At 37.2% G+C, this 17230-nt stretch overlaps 1 pseudogene; it reads left to right on the top strand.

The window, feature by feature from the left end:
- Positions 1–15712: 15712 nt before the first annotated feature.
- On the top strand, positions 15713–16602 carry LOC149205724 (18.1 kDa class I heat shock protein pseudogene; annotated as a pseudogene).
- The last annotated feature ends 628 nt before the right edge of the window (positions 16603–17230 follow it).

Below are 17230 nucleotides of genomic sequence, written 5' to 3'. Positions count from 1 at the left end.
ATTGCTAACTTTTCTTTCATCGCAGCTCCATTACATGCTTTAATAGGATTGAAACAAGGGTTTAAGTGGGGAGGCAAATAGCAGAAAGCCTTCGACACCTTAAAAGAGAAAATCTGTACAGCACCAGTACTAGCACTGCCAGATCTTCAACATCCATTTGAGATTGAGATAGATGCCAGTGACTATGCCATGGGAGCAGTGTTGATGCAACACGGAAAACCCATATGCTATCATTCTGAGACATTTACTTCTGTAGTGGTTAATTATCCCACATATGATGAAGAATTGTATGCATTAGTACAAAGTGTGAAAAAGTGGAAACAATACATAATGGGTAAAGAAACAATCATACATATAGATCATCAACCACTCCAATATTTGTACTCACAAACTAAATTGCAGCAATCAAGACATTATAGGTGGACGGGTTATCTACAGTAATTTTATCTTGTCATCAGATATAAGAAGGGCATATACAATAAGGTTGCAGACATGTTATCAAGACCAATCATAAATGCATCTACTATACTTAAGCATAACTCAGTAATGCATGAAAGTTTGCATTGAAAAATATGCTCAAGATGTAGATTTTAAAGATGTATATGCAACTTTAAGTCATGGCAAGCAAGTAGAAGAATTGGATTATTATGTAAAGGACCAAATCTTATATCATTTGGGAAAGTTATGCATTCCACAAACTCAAAAAGTTAACATAATTCGAGAAGAAAATAATTCTCTCATATCAGGTCATTTCGGTGTAACTAAAACAGTTGCACAATTGCAAAGGTTCTATTATTGGCCAAGAATGCATGAGACAATTTCTAGATATATCAAAGGGTGTAGTATGTGTGCTAAAAGCAAGCCCAATAATAGGAAATTAGGCTTGTACATTCCACTTCCAATTCCTTCTCGTTCTAGGGGAAGTGTTTCCATGGATTTTGTTGGGGGATTGCCAAAATCTAGGAAAGGTCATGATTATTTGTATGTTGTTGTGGATAGGTTCAATAAAATGTGTATTTTGATACCATGTAACAAGCAGGTTATAGCTGAACAAACAACAAATTTGTTCTTTCAGAATGTATGGTTTCATTTTGGGTTACCCACTTCTATTGTATTTGATCGAGATTCTCGATTTGTTGGGAAGTTTTGGTCAAATCTATGGGAGTTGATCGACACCAGGTTGAATAAGAGCACAACATTTCATCCAAAAATAGATGGTCAGACAGAAGTGGTCAATAGGATAGTGATCTAGTTGCTCAGAGGTTATTGCAGCAAGAATCCCAAGCTTTGGGATGAGAATTTGTGTTATGTGCAACAGGCTTACAATTGTACCAAGCACACTTCTATTCAGAGATCTCATTTTGAGACTTGTTTTGGTTTTATACCAAAGTCTCCCTTAGATTTTGTCTTTGGTAAAGACATAGCAGTTGATGGAAACAGTGATGTGGACAAAGCAGCCAAGTTCATCGAACAAATCCAGGAAATTCACCAGGCAGTACAGGAACAACTGGAAAGAAGTCAAGCCAAGTACAAGGCAAGACATGACAAGCATCGAGTTGAGCATAGTTTTCATGTTGGTGATCAAGTCTGGCTGTACATCAGCAAAGACAGAATGCAGGGTGAAGGTAAGAAGCTAAAACCAATAAGGTATGGACCTTTCAAGATACTTGATAAAATTGGTGAAAATGATTTTCGCCTTGATTTTCTAGCTTATATACAGATCTATTCAGTCGTTAATGCATAAAACATGAGATTGTATGAGCCTTCATTGATTGAATATCCTGAAGAGAAAAGTTAGTTGCCTTCTATTGGGGATTTGTTGCTTGAGTATCTCAATGAGTTACAAGAGGACACAGTTCTGGACAGGAAGGTAAGAACTATGCGTCAAGGGGATGTTGAGCACTTGAGAGTGGGACCCAAAGTTTCAAATCCAAGCAAAGCACGATGGATAGAAGTTAGATAGGTGAAGGAGAAGTATCCTCACTTGCTTAAATGCTAAAAATCAACTTTTGGTGGTCCAAAATATTTTCAGTGGGAAGGCATGATCCAAAATGGATCTTGTATAAAAACCTCTAAGTCTAAAGTCTTCATTTGATTAAACAATGCAAATGAAAGAATGGCGGAAAAACCCAAAATCCAAAGGGAAGTGGAGAAGCGCAGCATGAATTCCCCAGAGCCGTTGGATGCATGGGATCAATGGATGAGATTAAATCACATCAGAGGAAGCTAGCAACATATCAACCTCAGCCTCAAGCGATTTGCGATTTGCGATTATCGATGACATATGAACCGTAGATCAAGCGTGCAGATCAACGGTGGGGATAAATGATCAATATCGCATCGCAATAAAATAAAGGGAGGACTTAACATAGGCAAAAGGCTTTCATCGGACCCGAAGGAGTTATGAATTAAAAAACGAAGGATTTGAGTTCCGTGGTAAACAGTAATTCAGGCATGCTACAGGTGGTAAGTGGTATTGGAAGGGCTTCACCCGATTCCATACACTAGCCGACACGTAGCATGGCGCAGGAGAGAGAAAACCACTCATTTCAGGTGGGTTTTCCCCGTGCAAGTGGGCTACCCGAAATGGCTATCAGCCATTGGATTAGTGATCATGGATCAGACGGTGAAGAAGGCACGACCTGCTTGGATGATCGGTTTGGATGTGAACCGTTAGATTGAACGCAGATCAATGGTGCGGAATACAAAGGGATATGACCTGTAGCCAATGCAACTTGCAATTGCGATCAAGGTGGACCCGAGACGATTATAGGGTGGAATTTATATCGTTTGAAGTCCAGATTTGGCGTTCGGTCGGATTTTCCACTGTTTCAGTGTATTTCCGTGTATTCCCTGTGTAAACAGAAAAGTGTGTTCTCAGGGATTTTCACCCGTGCCCGGTCGTTCCATTTGTAAACAAGTGGCCTCAATGCCTTAAGTGTTTTTGCAATGATTGTTTAAAAACTCAACAGGGAGATGAGGGGACATCGTATAGGTTTTAATCCCGTACAAAAATTACCTACATCCGAATTCTAAAATACATAAAAAAAACAATGCGAGAGAATAACACATAAAACACATATACACAGAGATTTTCCCCTGGATCCCAAAACCGAGACTACCAGCTTGATTTTTCATTATGTTTCTTTGAGTTTTATAATACATATTTATACATGCCGAAGCATCCAATACCATGGACAGAAAACCATCGCGTCCAAAAATATGTGGGAAAATCATGCAAAAAACCATAGGTGAGTCCGCCCAACCTAACATAGGTTCCAAAACCAAAATTTTCCAGGGCGCTGCCTCGGACCCCATAGAGTGGGGTTACCTGCACTCCTCAAACCCCCTGTGACTCGCCCGCTACGCAATCGACGCAGCGAAGGGGGGGCTCCGTCCCCCCCTCTAACCCCCAGGTTAACTACGTGGGCTAGTCGTGGAAAGAATATAACACAACGCAAAATTCTCCCACTTGTTGTTTTCTTTCCATAGGGGGCACAAGAGAGCTTAGTCATTTATCAAGCCCTGCAACGCCCATTGTTTCTCTACACCAAGAGAACTTCTCAGAGCTCACGAATTTTGTCAATGCATCTGCAGTATTCTTCAAAGTGTCCACCTTTACCAGCAACACCTTTTTGTCTTCTATCATATCCCTCACAAAGTGATACTGAACATCAATGTGCTTTGTCTTTGAATGATATGCAGGCTTCTTTGCCAAGAAAATTGCACTTTGGCTGTCACAGTCTATCCTTATAGCTCCCTATACTAACCCCATACTTGAACACAATCTCTACAACCAAACTGCTTCCTTGCTTGCATGAGTGGCTGCCATGTATTCTGCCTCTGTAGTTGATAGTGCCACTACAAATTGTTTCTTATTCATCCAACTGACTGTACCTCCAAATAGGTTAAACATATACCCACTTGTAGATCTTCTTTGATCCAGATCTCCAGCCCAGTCTGCATCAACAAAGCCACAAATATCAAACACTCTGTCCAATCTTGGTATTCCTTGGTAGCACAAACCATAATCATTAGTGCCACACAAATACCTAAAAAACCACTTCACTGCTGTCCAATGCTCCTTTCTTGGTTTTGACATAAACCTGCTCAATACTCCCACTACATGTGTGATGTCTGGTCTAGTACATACCATTTCATACATCAAGCTACCGACTGCACTTGCACATGGAACACGGGACATGTCCTCTTCCTCTTCTTGTGTCTTGGGACACTGTTTAGCAGATAACTTTACACCTACAGGAATAGGAACCTTCATCGGTTTACTATCTTGCATATTAAATCTCTGCAATATTGTCTCGACATACTTCCTCTGGTTTAACCAGAGCTTCCTCTTTGCTCGATCTCTTTTAATTTCCATGCCCAAAATATAGTTTGCAGCACCAACATCTTTCATGTCGAATTTGGAGGACAATTTGGTCTTCAAATCCTGGATAATTTCTTTGTCATTTCCAACCAACAACATATCATCCACATACAAGACCAAATAAATAACACGGTCACCAATTAATTTAAAATACACACAGTGATCTGCTTTGCTTCTGGTGAGGCCAAGTCCCCGTATAAATGTATCAAATTTCTGATACCACATCCTTGGTGATTGTTTTAACCCATATAGAGACTTCTTTAACTTGCATACCAGTTCTTTCTTACCCTTCACTGCAAAGCCTTTAGGTTTCTTCATGTAGATTTCCTCTTCCAGATCCCTGTTGTGTCCCAAACTTCCATCTTCCCTATACACCTTTTTAGCCTTTTTCCATTTACCTAGACCTCCTAAGCTGCCAAATCATTGCATATTAGTTTAAAAAGAGCATATAAAATGGTTTCCTAACTATGTCTTGTGACTGCTGTTTGATCTAGATTTTTGCTCAGTTAGCTGCAGAATCTTGTCACTTTCCGTAGCCAGCTCAACTTTCCACAACCTTTTTGTTGATGTCTATGTTACAAGTGTCTACAGGCAAATCCGGCCACATGGGCAAGTTGAAAATGATGTGGACATAGATCGTGTCCTCTTGGTTCAGCCAAATCCCTGACATAAGGACGTGGTCAAAGACAGTCAAGCGGTGGTCAACCTAAGAGTTTTATGGTGGCAAAACTCTGTTTTTCACCACGTGAAGACTTGCATGGAAAATTCCTAAATCTCAGGAGACGTGTTAACACCTGTGGACTTCTCCATGAACCGAATCTAACAACCATCCTCCTTGGATTTAATTTTCACGGCTACCATAATGCTAGACTTCTAGACGTGGTTATTCACATGTCTTTTTATCAGTGCAGATTTTAGGAAAGTAGTTGTGTCATCCTTTGTTATAAACAAAGCATTCTCATACGCATATTAGCTAGCTTTTTGAATGTAATTTTGACTGTTTATGACTCCACTGTGTCGTGACTTAATCCTTATGTTATGACTGCATTTTAATACATGAGAAGACACTGTTTATAAGCTCAATTTGTGGTTGATTGTTGATTGGCCGAGGTTGTGCAGAGGGCCCCTGTACACACCAAGGTTTTGTAATTGCTGTATAGTTCCATGCTTTATTCCTTTACGTTCCTGATGCCATAATTGTTTGCTTGTATATATTACACTGCTTATGGTATTCGTGTTGATTGCTATCCATAACTTTTTTATGCTTTCTAATGCTGTTAGCTGATCAGTGTCTTTATTTCAGGTTCTAATAGGCAGCCCAGGCATTTACACATAGCTTTTTAATGACTAATGACATGGAATTATCTTGTCCTTCTGCTAATTTATTTTCTTAGTTCTAATTCCAGAACTGTTTATTTCTTTCGGTTTTGTTCATCTACTTTTCTGCAAGATAGATATTAGATTACTCATCTCATTTTCAGTTACCTCCGATAGCCAGAGCGAGTCAAATGGTGAGGGATTGAAGTATGAATGCATAGTTTGATATTAGTTTATTTTTCTGCAAGTTAGTTATTGAATTTCTCATGTCATTTTCAGTTACCTCCTATAGCCAGAGCGAGTCAAATGGTGAGGGATTGAAGTATGAATGTGTAGTTTGATCTTAGTTTCATTTTATGCAAATTAGATATCAGATTGCTCAATTTGTTTATGATTACCTCCTATAGCCAGAGCGAGTCAAATGATGAGGGGTCAGAATATGAGTTGATGTAATATGATTTAGTTTACTTTGCTTGCAGTTTTTGAATTTCTTTGAGTTCAGTTTCTTTTTATACAACAACAAGGATACTGGGTTTCATAGTCACTAGCTCACTATTTGGTTTAATTAGAATATAGGTACATTTTTATTTTCTCTTAGGAATTGATTTCATCATTGCAAGTTTTAAAAACTTTTTGAAAACTTTGAAGTTTGGAAATCATTTTAAAAGTCAACATTGCCTTGAACACTGATATCCATACTTGACTTTTAGAATTTCCATCTCACATTAGGGAATCAACAAAAGATAAACCCAAAAACAAACCAAAAATAAAAAACGACAAAGAAGTAAGAAATCAATTATCTTGCATATATAGTGCACCTCACTTCAACAGTTTATGACTCCCGGATTGACAATTAATATAGCAATTTAGGACACACTAAATTGACCAAACATTTTGGCGTCGTTGTCGGGGAAGTGAAACTAGGTAGCCAATTTCTTAAAAAAAAACAAGAAAATTTCAAGGAAGGTAAAAATTGATAACTTCTCAAAGTATGCTCTCCTCTTGCACCTAGTGTGACCTGGAGGATCAGAAAAGAGAGTTATTGGTTCAATAATTTCTTGAGTATGCTCTCTTCTTGCACCTAGAGTGATCTGGAAGATCAGAAAGAGAATTATTAGCCCGACTTGAAGAAAAATAAAAAAAATGACATGCATAGAGCAAGAGATTCTAGGGGAAGGTTTATAGCTAGGGCTAAGAGTTCGATTTTTACAACTCCATCTACTTGAAGGTATAGACAAGATACACCTCCATCATCTCCAACTCACACTCCTAGCCTTAGGATTCCTGGAATTCAAGGGGTAGCAGTTGAATTAAGAGACTCTCCTACACTATCCACTGAATCTGAGTTAGGGAAAGACCCTTTCTTTACTTCTACAGGAAAACACATTGTAATCGAGGAAGTAGAATCACTTGAAGAAGAAGAGGGAGAAATTCCTCCTCATTCACCATTAGTAGAAGAACCAGAGGACTCTGAAATCTATGATAGAGGAAGTAGTAAACGGATTTGGAGGAGGTAGAGGTAGAGGTAGAGGAGGAGGTAGAGGTAACAACGGGGGAAATAGGGATGGAGATAACTCATTTGGATTTCCTATAGTTGATGAGGAATCTCGAACAATAAAAAACATCTCACCATCTGTCCTCCCAAACTTTTATGGGTTGCGAAGTGAGGATCCTGAAACATTTCTATTTGAGTTTGAAGTCGTGTGCCGAACTTATGATTATATGGAAGACTCTCAAAAATTCAAATTGTTTCCTTCAACATTGAAGGGAGCTGCTCTAAAATGGTTCATGGGATTAGTCACTCAATCTATTAGGACTTGGAATGATATGAAACAAACATTTTTGGATATATACCTGGACTATTGTATGCCCACCAATAATAAGGATGAGGTATTCAAAATGGTGCAAAAAGAAGATGAAAAATTGGAGGATTTACTTGAAAGATTTCAATACAACCTAAAAAGAGCAAAAATGAATAACCTAGATGAGGAAACCTTGAAAGCCCTTCTATTAAAAGCCATTAGATATGAATGGATAGATATTTTGAACATGATGGGAAAAGGAGATATATCTCAACTTCCACTTCATGATATAACAGATCTATGTGTCCATCTCTCAAGGGGAAAATCTAAAACTGGAAAAGGGCCTAGAGATCCTTCTTTCATTAGAGCAAACAAATCTGCAACTGGATCAGTAAGTAGGGCTGAGATTGGAAACATGCTTGATGAGTTCAAAACTGATATTTTAGGGAGCCTTAGTGAGCAACTAGACACCCTTAAGATACAAAACAAGCAGAAAGCAGAAGTTGAAGCTTTGGCCATCTTTTGTTCAAAATGTAGGAAGAAACATGCACTAAGGGAATTCCCCTTGGATGCAAAAGTTGTAGAAACATGTATGATTTGTTCAGAAAGCCATGAGACCAAGGATTTTCCTTCAATTCCTGGGCTCAAAGCTGTCTTTCAAGAAGACCCAAATTCAATTGAGTCCCTCTGTTTTGTTTCAAGGAGACCTTGGCAGGGGCAACAAAATCAAGGGTTTAACAACCCCACGAACTTTCAACCCCCACCAAATTGGAATCCTTGGCAACAACCTTGGTACCAACCTCAAAATCCATTTTAATCATGGGTACAAGGTATGCAAAATCCTTATGGGAGATTTGCTCAATTTTATCAATATCCTCCATATTTTCAAAATCAAGAAGCTCCACAACTTCCAAATCAAAATCCACAACTTTCATTGCCATTTGCACAACAACAACAACAACCTTCTCAACAAAATCAAAATTCCCAACTCTTGCTTCCATTCCAACAAAAGACAAATCAACTACCTTCCCAGCCATTGCCAAATCCCAATAATAAAAACCCTCAAAATGCTTACATGGTAGAAGGACAACAATTTCCTACCTATATGATTGTTCCTCTCAATGATGTACAACTCAGATCTGGTAGAGTTTTAGAAAAGCCTTCTATATATGCTCAAAAGCAAAGCATTTCTGAGGAAGATTCTCTTGAAGCCAATAAAGGTTCTGAAGCATCTCTTCAAAACCCAAGCACTCAAAAAGAAAAATAAAAAGAGTCAACCCCCACAACTCCTATAGTTGAGCAACCTGCATCTTCATCCACACCTCCTTTTCCTGAAAGATTACAAATTGACAAAGGAGTGGAAAAACAAATCTTGTTGCATGACTATGATTTTCTAGATGAATTAAAGAATGTCTATATCAAGATTCCCTTGCTACAAGCCATTAGAGAGATTCCTATTCTAGCAAAAACAATAAAGGAGTTGAGTCTCAAAAGACCAGGAAGGAAACCAAGAGATACAAGAAGAATCCACCTGGTAGGAAAAATTGCAGATATCACGATGGGAAAAATTACCATGAAGTATGTAGATCCCAATAGTCCAATTGTCAAAACACATATCAATGGGGTAGAAATTCCAAATACTTTGATTGATTTAGGGGCTGCTATCAACATTATGAGTAGACAGACTATGGAACAGCTAAAACTTCCTAATCTTCTTTTTACACCTACTCTACTGCAACTTGCAGATCGATCAATTATCAAACCAGATGGTGTATTAGAAGACATTTCGGTCTCCTTAGATTCTTGGGAATATCCAGTAGATTTCATGATTTTAACTCCCAAGAGTAATCTAGGAGGGCACCCACTCATCTTAGGAAGACCTTGGCTAGCCACAGTTGATGCTTTTATCAGTTGTAGATCTGGGGATATGTATATTTCTGATGGTAATTCGACAAAGAAATTCAATCTGTATCCTCCAGCAAAAGCAATTACAGAAGTAGGAGATAATGAATGGGTCGATGATGAGGACACTATACAACCTGTCTTTACCATTTCTGAAATTAGTGAAGATAGTAAAATTCTGAACACATTAGAAAACTTTGAAACATCTTCAGAATATGACCACACACAATTTCAGTTAGATTCTGACATTGAGTATCTATCATCTAGACAAATGTCTCTTTACTCTATGGAAGAGTTTGGTAGTTCTGCCATTGAGATCTTTCCAGGTAAAACATTGAATATCAGCAAAAACTTGGAAAAATCACAACAGGGAGAGCTAACCAAAATCTTGAAAAAACATTCTATTGCATTTGCATGGGAGTATACTGATATGAAAGGTATTGACCCTAAGACTTGCATTCATTACATATACATCGAGGAAAACAGTAGACCAATCAGACAACCTCAGAGAAGGATGAATCCAAACCTTAGGGAGATAGTGAAAGAGGAGCTCCAAAAACTACTCAATGTAAACTTCATTTATCCAATTTCAGATAGCCGATGGGTTTCTCCTTTGGTTATAGTACCTAAAAAGAATGGTAAATGGAGGGTATGCATTGATTATAGGGAATTGAATAAAGCAACTTTGAAATATCACTTTCCTTTACCCTTTATCGATCAGGTATTAGATACTCTAGCAGGCAAAAAGTACTGTTCATTTTTGGATGGTTTTAGTGGCTATAATCAAATTCAGGTAGCACCTGAAGATCAAGATAAGACCACATTTACCTGTCCATGGGGAACTTTTGCTTACAGAGTGCTTCCTTTTGGATTATGTAATGCACCTAAAACATTTCAAAGGGCAGTACTAGGAATCTTTTTTGATCTAATCCATGAGTGTGTAGAGGTCTATATGGATGATTTTACAGTTTATGGTGATTCATTTGAAGAGGCATTAGAGAATTTGGAAAAAGTCCCTATAAGATGTAAAGAAACAAACCTTTCATTGAGTCATGAAAAATGCTTTATGATGTTTACTGAAGGTATTGTTTTGGGACATCACATTTCAGGGGATGGGATTAAAGTTGATAGATCAAAAGTTGAAGTCATCTCCAAGTTGCCTATTCCAAATTGTCAAAAAGATGTTAGAATTTTTCTGGGATTTACTGGGTACTATAGAAGATTTATAGAAAACTTCACCAAAATAGCATCTCCACTCTTCAAATTGCTTACAAAAGACTCTGAATTCAAATGGGATCCTGATTGTCAATCAGCATTTGAAACTTTGAAAAAAAGAATATCTGAAGCACCCATATTGAGAGGGCCAAATTGGAAACTTCATTTCCATATTTCTACAAATGCTTCAGATACAATTCTAGGAGCTGTGTTGGGTCAAAAGGATTTAGTTCCTTATGCCATTTACTATACCAGTAAAAATTTGACTCCCACTGAGTTGAACTATACTGTGACTGAAAAAGAGTTCTTAGCTATTGTTGATGCAATCAATAAGTTTAGACATTATATAACAGGCTATGAAACTTTTGTCCATACTGATCATTCTGCGATTAGATATCTAATGAACAAACAACAATGTAAACTTTGAAACGGGAACTGATACTGTTACCCGTTTTGTAGAGGTGGCAAAAAAATGACCCGATTTTCAAAAGTGGTGATGCAGAATACACATGTTTTTTTTAGAACATGGTTTTTGGAACTTTAATTTTTTCATGTGCATTAAGTTTTAGAATGGTAGTGAATGGTAGTGATTTTCATCCTGATTTTAAAAAGTGCGTATTCTGCATCACACCCTTTTTTTAAAAGACCTTTTTTTTGACTTTAAATTTTCTAGTGTGTGAAATGTAAAAAATTATTTTCTAAATTTGATAGTTTTTGAAGTGGTCATTTTATTCATATTTTCTTGTTCTCTATCTTATTTTTTTAATTTTTTTTTAGTGGGGTTTTTATTGTTTTGCGTTTTTAAATTAGAAAGTCGATAGTTTGAATTTTAGATAATCTACATATTTATACATCCTTAATTCATTTTTCAATCCACATGAAATAATTGTTTCTAAAAAACAACATTTTTTAACAATGGACATAAAAATAACCATTTTTAACATAAATATAACAAAAAAACTAAACGTTTTGATAATTTTTTGCTAGAATTAACATGTCAAAATCACAATTTTTATACAAAAATATTAACTAAAAATGGTCAAATAATAGTTTTTTTTATGAATTTCATGTCAAAAAAATAATAATAACAATTTTTTTTTTCAAAATATAATAATTAACTAAAAAATCATTGCGAAAATCACAGTTGTGCTCTCCCGCGCCCACCCCTCCACCGCCACCGCCCCCTCCCCGAGTACAGACTCCTCGCTTCCCTCTTTGTTTTTCCACAACCAGAGTTATCCAAACTATTAGTGGTATTTATTATTTTCTTCCCAATATATGTTTATAAACATCTTACCTTTAAGGTCTACCCACCCCTTTGCTTAAGCTTTTTCTTTCTATAAATATAAATAAAATATCTTATTTTTCCTTCATGAGCATGCCCTTCTCTCGCGGGGTGCTTATACTTATCATTTTACCCAACTCAAAATTTTTCTCCATCTAAGCTTATCATTACACCCAACAAAACCTTTCTCTCCAGTTATGTTTGTTCCCTCGTGGCAATCTTTCTCCCAATTTTTTTTTTTGGAAAAGTACATTTAGACCTAACCACTTAACAAATTCTTGGATAACAATGCCACATCACTTATGTAGTATTTCCCATGTCATTTTTAAAGGTAAAAAATATTTATATATTTATATCAAATTTATCTACCTAAGTCAATTTGAGTTAGTCTTGGCCCCACATCCAACATTTCTATTCCAATATTTATGGGAAATATAAAATAAACATTTCTACTCCCATATTTATGGGAAATATAAAATAATAAATCCTGCAATAGCAGTTGCACCAGGGGTATCACAAAGAGAAATGTGCCCTTTCCCGTAGTATTCCAAAAGGAAACCTTGCTATTTAGATAATTCATTACTTGCATTTAATAGCGGAATTGACTTTATTCTGAAGTAATATTTTAGTTTGAATTCAATGAATGATTATTTATTTAAGGAAATTTGTATCTTCGTATTTAGTATGGAATTGGTTAAGTTGTAGGGAATGATTAAGTATTTGTATAAGCCCATATGTGTTAATGTTTTCTAAATTATTGGCAATCCTAATTATGGAACAAATTGCATTAAACATCTAATAAGAGATAACATATAGATTAATTATGAAGTTAGAATATAAAAATATATGAAGTATGGCATACATACAATATTGATATTGTCACAAATCGAGTGTGTATTGTATGGTTATATATTGTGGGTTCACAAATTGAAGTAATTAATATATCGTAAGTATCAATTGCATGAGCCATTAGATTGGGTAGGAAACACGCAAAAGAAAAGCCTTTACGGAAGTTATATTTATGTTAGTCATTAAGTTCATTTTATGGTTGAAGAAGGAGAGTAAGGTAAGGTCATAATAATTATTTGGTACGATGAGATTATTAAATACTTTAAAAACATTGTTATACATGGAGATTTATATCATATTTTAACTAATGTGTTGTCTAGTGAATACTTTATAGTTTCTCAGAGGATTAAAAAAAAAATTAAAGTTTAGTGCCAATACTAGTTACTACAGTAATAGAAATTTTATAATGGACTCCATAGATGTTATGACATGCAAATTAAGAAGGATACACAATGCATGCAGATTTTTGTGGTATTTAACATCATTTGAAAAATATATGTATAAATTGTGAATACGTGTTTAAAGAATATAATAACTAAAATTATTTTTTGAAGTAGAAGGAATATTTGGATTATTGCAGGTTTAGTAGATTAAGTATGTCTTGCTTTAATAATGAATCCAATACCTATTAATGTATTCTCAATACCTATTAATAATGAATCCAATACCTATTAATGTATTCTCAAGTTAATGTACATATTCTCAAGTTAATGGATTCATTTATATGGATGTCGTATTAGTCTGAAATTTTCCATGCTTCCATACTTTGTCTTTCCACCTCCATTGTCCTCTATTTACTTTTTAATATATTTTAATATATATTGCTGGCAAAGTGTACTTTCTTACTTATAATTTAAGTTACAGAATCTTGATATACTTCAAGACACCGCAGCATACATACGAGAGTTCACATAAATATCCTCTTCTCTGATATGACGACGTATAAATCCACTGTGCAGGGAATTCGAGTTGGTTTTTCAGTGTACGTGCGCTCCACGTTGACCCGAAGACTGGTTCGCTCCCACAGATCAACTTCGCAATAAGTCACTGCCTACGTGCGAAGGTGTGACTGCGGATATGTCGGCCTCGAATGGTTCGCTCCTTCAGCTGAAATGAAGCCATGAAGTCATGTGCTTTCTGATTTTTGGTTTTCAGTTAGTCTCCCTTGCCAGACCCTGTTTTTATGAGGGCGGTACATCAGGATTGAGTCAACTTGAAGGGAGCACGGCCTAATCGCAAGGGTAGATAGGTGGTGTAGTTTTTTTTGGTGTACATTAACTTGAGAATAATGAATCCAATACCTGAAGTGGCTCCCTCTGTTTTCTTTTTGTAACTCCTTCAAACAGATCTGAGAAATAATCCAAGGCACCCATGGCACCTCCCAGTATTCCAACAAAACAATTGTTGTCTAAAGCGAGCGAGTGAATCTGACTGAAGGCAGAAGCAAACGATATTCTGAGCTCTCTCTGTGACTTCAAATTATAGTAAGAGCCTTGCTGTGATTTCACTGTAAAACCACTCCAATAGAATAGTAAGAGCCTTGCTGTGATTTCACTTAAAATAATGCTTACAATAGGTATACGATAGGCGGAGCGTCGATTCCCGGAATCAACGCTCCGCCCCTCGGGCGGGGCCAGGCGGCCGCGCCACCCCTGGGCCGCCCTGCCCCGCCCGAGGGGCGGAGCGTCGATTCCGGGAATCGACGCTCCGCCTGTCGTATACCTATTGTAAGCATTATTTTAATTAGCACGCAAATGTAAATCTCAATTTAATGTACAAACGTGGCAGTGCCTGTCCTATTCCTGAACTCTAGCCATATAATTCCTCAGTCGCCCTACATCTGAGACCTTCACTGGTTGCAACACCAACTTTGATGTGAAGTATGGAAGGTATATCATTTTTTTCCAAAACACAATAATAATGAATTGGAGAAACGGTTAAGTTTGTACAGTTTTTACCTCTCTTCGTCAACCTCGCGCTTCCATTCATATCATATTCTTCAGCGTCAGGTCATTTCATTAAATATTTGTACATCACAGAATTTATAACAGCGTAATTGTTAATGTCAAAATCCTATCTATATAGGCCCCTCAATGTAATAATATTTGCCGGTGTCATTACCGACAGCATGCCGCAAAAGTAAAGTAAAACGTCAATCTTCCACGGTGGTCGATTGAATTTCAATTATGTTACGACCATTAAATCTCATACGACACGTTATAAATTGTTTGAATGAATATTTTGCGAAAAAGATGTAGAATTTATTCGTAGTACATTTTGACATACGTAAGAGTGGACTATACTTTTGTGCTACAGGTGGTTGTGAGAAACCCAAAGGTGACGTGTAAACATATCTCGACGTTGAAACTCAGAGCCCTCTCGCACCTCAGTGATTTCGTTTTCCCTCTCAATCATATCTATATTAATTTGCCTCCGCGTATGCCATTGCTGAGAACAGTGAGAAGCTCCCGGTTGTTCATATGTTCATCTCTCATTTTCTTTAGTATTCAACCTTTCGTTTCCTCTCATTTCAACCAAAGAGCACATATATTTTTTCATAATAGGATCTTAAAATAATAATAGGAAATTAAAATAATGCTTACAATAGCTATACGACAGGCGGAGCGTCGATTCCCGGAATCGACGCTCCGCCCCTCGGGCGGGGCGGGGCGGCCCGGGGGTGGCGCGGCCGCCCCGCCCCGCCCGAGGGGCGGAGCGTCGATTCCGGGAATCGACGCTCCGCCTGTCGTATAGCTATTGTAAGCATTATTTTAATTTAATGATAAGACCACTTCGCCTGCGGATCAGTAGCTAAAGAGCTATCCCCTCTGCAATGCGACTTACATTACCATTCAAGATTAGAGTGTAGTTCTTAACTTATTTTGAATTGACATTTTGTCAAATTGTGAAATGGATAAATTCTTTATCGCAATAAGAATGATTTACATGGAACTGTCATCTTAAAATGCGTTACCAAAGCAGAACATACCAGAAGAGGATACCAAAGCAGAACATACCGGAAGAGGACAGAAATTTCGAGAGGTTTCTTGAGAGAAGTTTCTTGCATATTTGCGTATATAAATATGAGCAGATCCCCAAGCCTCTCAAATCAATTCAGTGACATCAATTTGGAAAGTGTGGAATTGTTCAGAGTGTAAACTCTTCGTGGGAGCTTTACGCAGAGGCGTTTGCGGTTTTATTTTTATTTTTTAAGGATGAAGAAGGCGCTTGTTTTGTTCTTATTATTTGCAGTAACAACAGTATGTTTGTTCGCCCCAACGTTTGCTCTGATGCCTTTTGCAGGTGGTCGTTACGGCGATGTTTGGGACGCTATGGTGGATCCCTTCAAAGTTCTGGACTCCATTCCCAAAGACATTGAGGCTGTTGCCCTCACACGGGTCGACTGGAAAGAAACCACTGACGCCCACGTCTTCACCGTTGATGTACCAGGGATGAGGAAGGATGAAATCAAGATCGAAGTAGAGGACAACAGGGTTCTGAGAATCAGCGGTGGAAGGAGGCAGAGGAGGAGGGAGATAAATGGCACAGAGTGGAGCGTTCCAGCGGCAAATTCTGGAGGCAATTCAGGCTTCCAGAGAATGTGAATATGGATGCCATCAGAGCCGGCTTGGATAACGGCGTGTTGACGGTGGCCGTGCCGAAGATCAGTGATTTCAAAAGCAAGAACGCCAAGGTTATTGATATCATTGAAAATTCTGAGCAGCCGATTGAAGGCAAGGTTGCGCTGTAGTATTAGGAATAGTTATGATAAAATTAGGTAGCGGCCAAATAGGCTTTCAACTATGTACGATTGAGCTGTATCGAATCTCTTGAAGCATAATACATTTGTGTTATCATGATGTAAAAAAAAAATAAGAATGATTTACATATATCTATGATGAGGCTTTTTTATTTTATAATTAAAAATTGGTTTATAGTTTAAAAAGTATGAAAAACAATAATAATAAATTTGTTTTAGGGTGTTAATGGGTGATTTTAGTAATTTAGATATTTTAGGACTATGGCTACTACAAGTCTCAAATGTGTTGATCATTTTAGGACTATGGCTGCTGGTTAGATTGTCTTCCATCACGTTCATTTTTAAGTGGCTTCATTTGTATTTTTCCAGCACCATATATGTGAGGTGGCTAACTATTTGTCACAACTCTCACATGCTTATATTTACTCAGTGGAAGGACAATGGGTTTGCTGCTACTTATCTACTTAATGATGACCATGTGAGTGATATGAGATCAGGATTCACGTTTTTGGCCTATAATAGGTTGTCATTAGATTCTATCTTTGTCATGGTCGCTCAGTCCAGCCACATGCAGTAACACTCAACACGTAACACAACAATGGGTATATATGTGAGGTGGCTAACTATTTGTCACAACTCTCACATGCTTATATATAATTAAAAAGAAATAATAATAATCTAAGTAATATAATTTTATATAATATAAAAAATGA

Source organism: Pinus tabuliformis, chromosome 1_2 (assembly GCF_031772625.1).
Source record: "Pinus tabuliformis cultivar Carrire ecotype Pingquan chromosome 1_2, CPIR1, whole genome shotgun sequence".
In the NCBI taxonomy this organism is placed as follows: domain Eukaryota; kingdom Viridiplantae; phylum Streptophyta; class Pinopsida; order Pinales; family Pinaceae; genus Pinus; species Pinus tabuliformis.
Note: the sequence above shows the minus strand (reverse complement) of the source record. Positions and strands in the feature narration are given on the sequence as shown.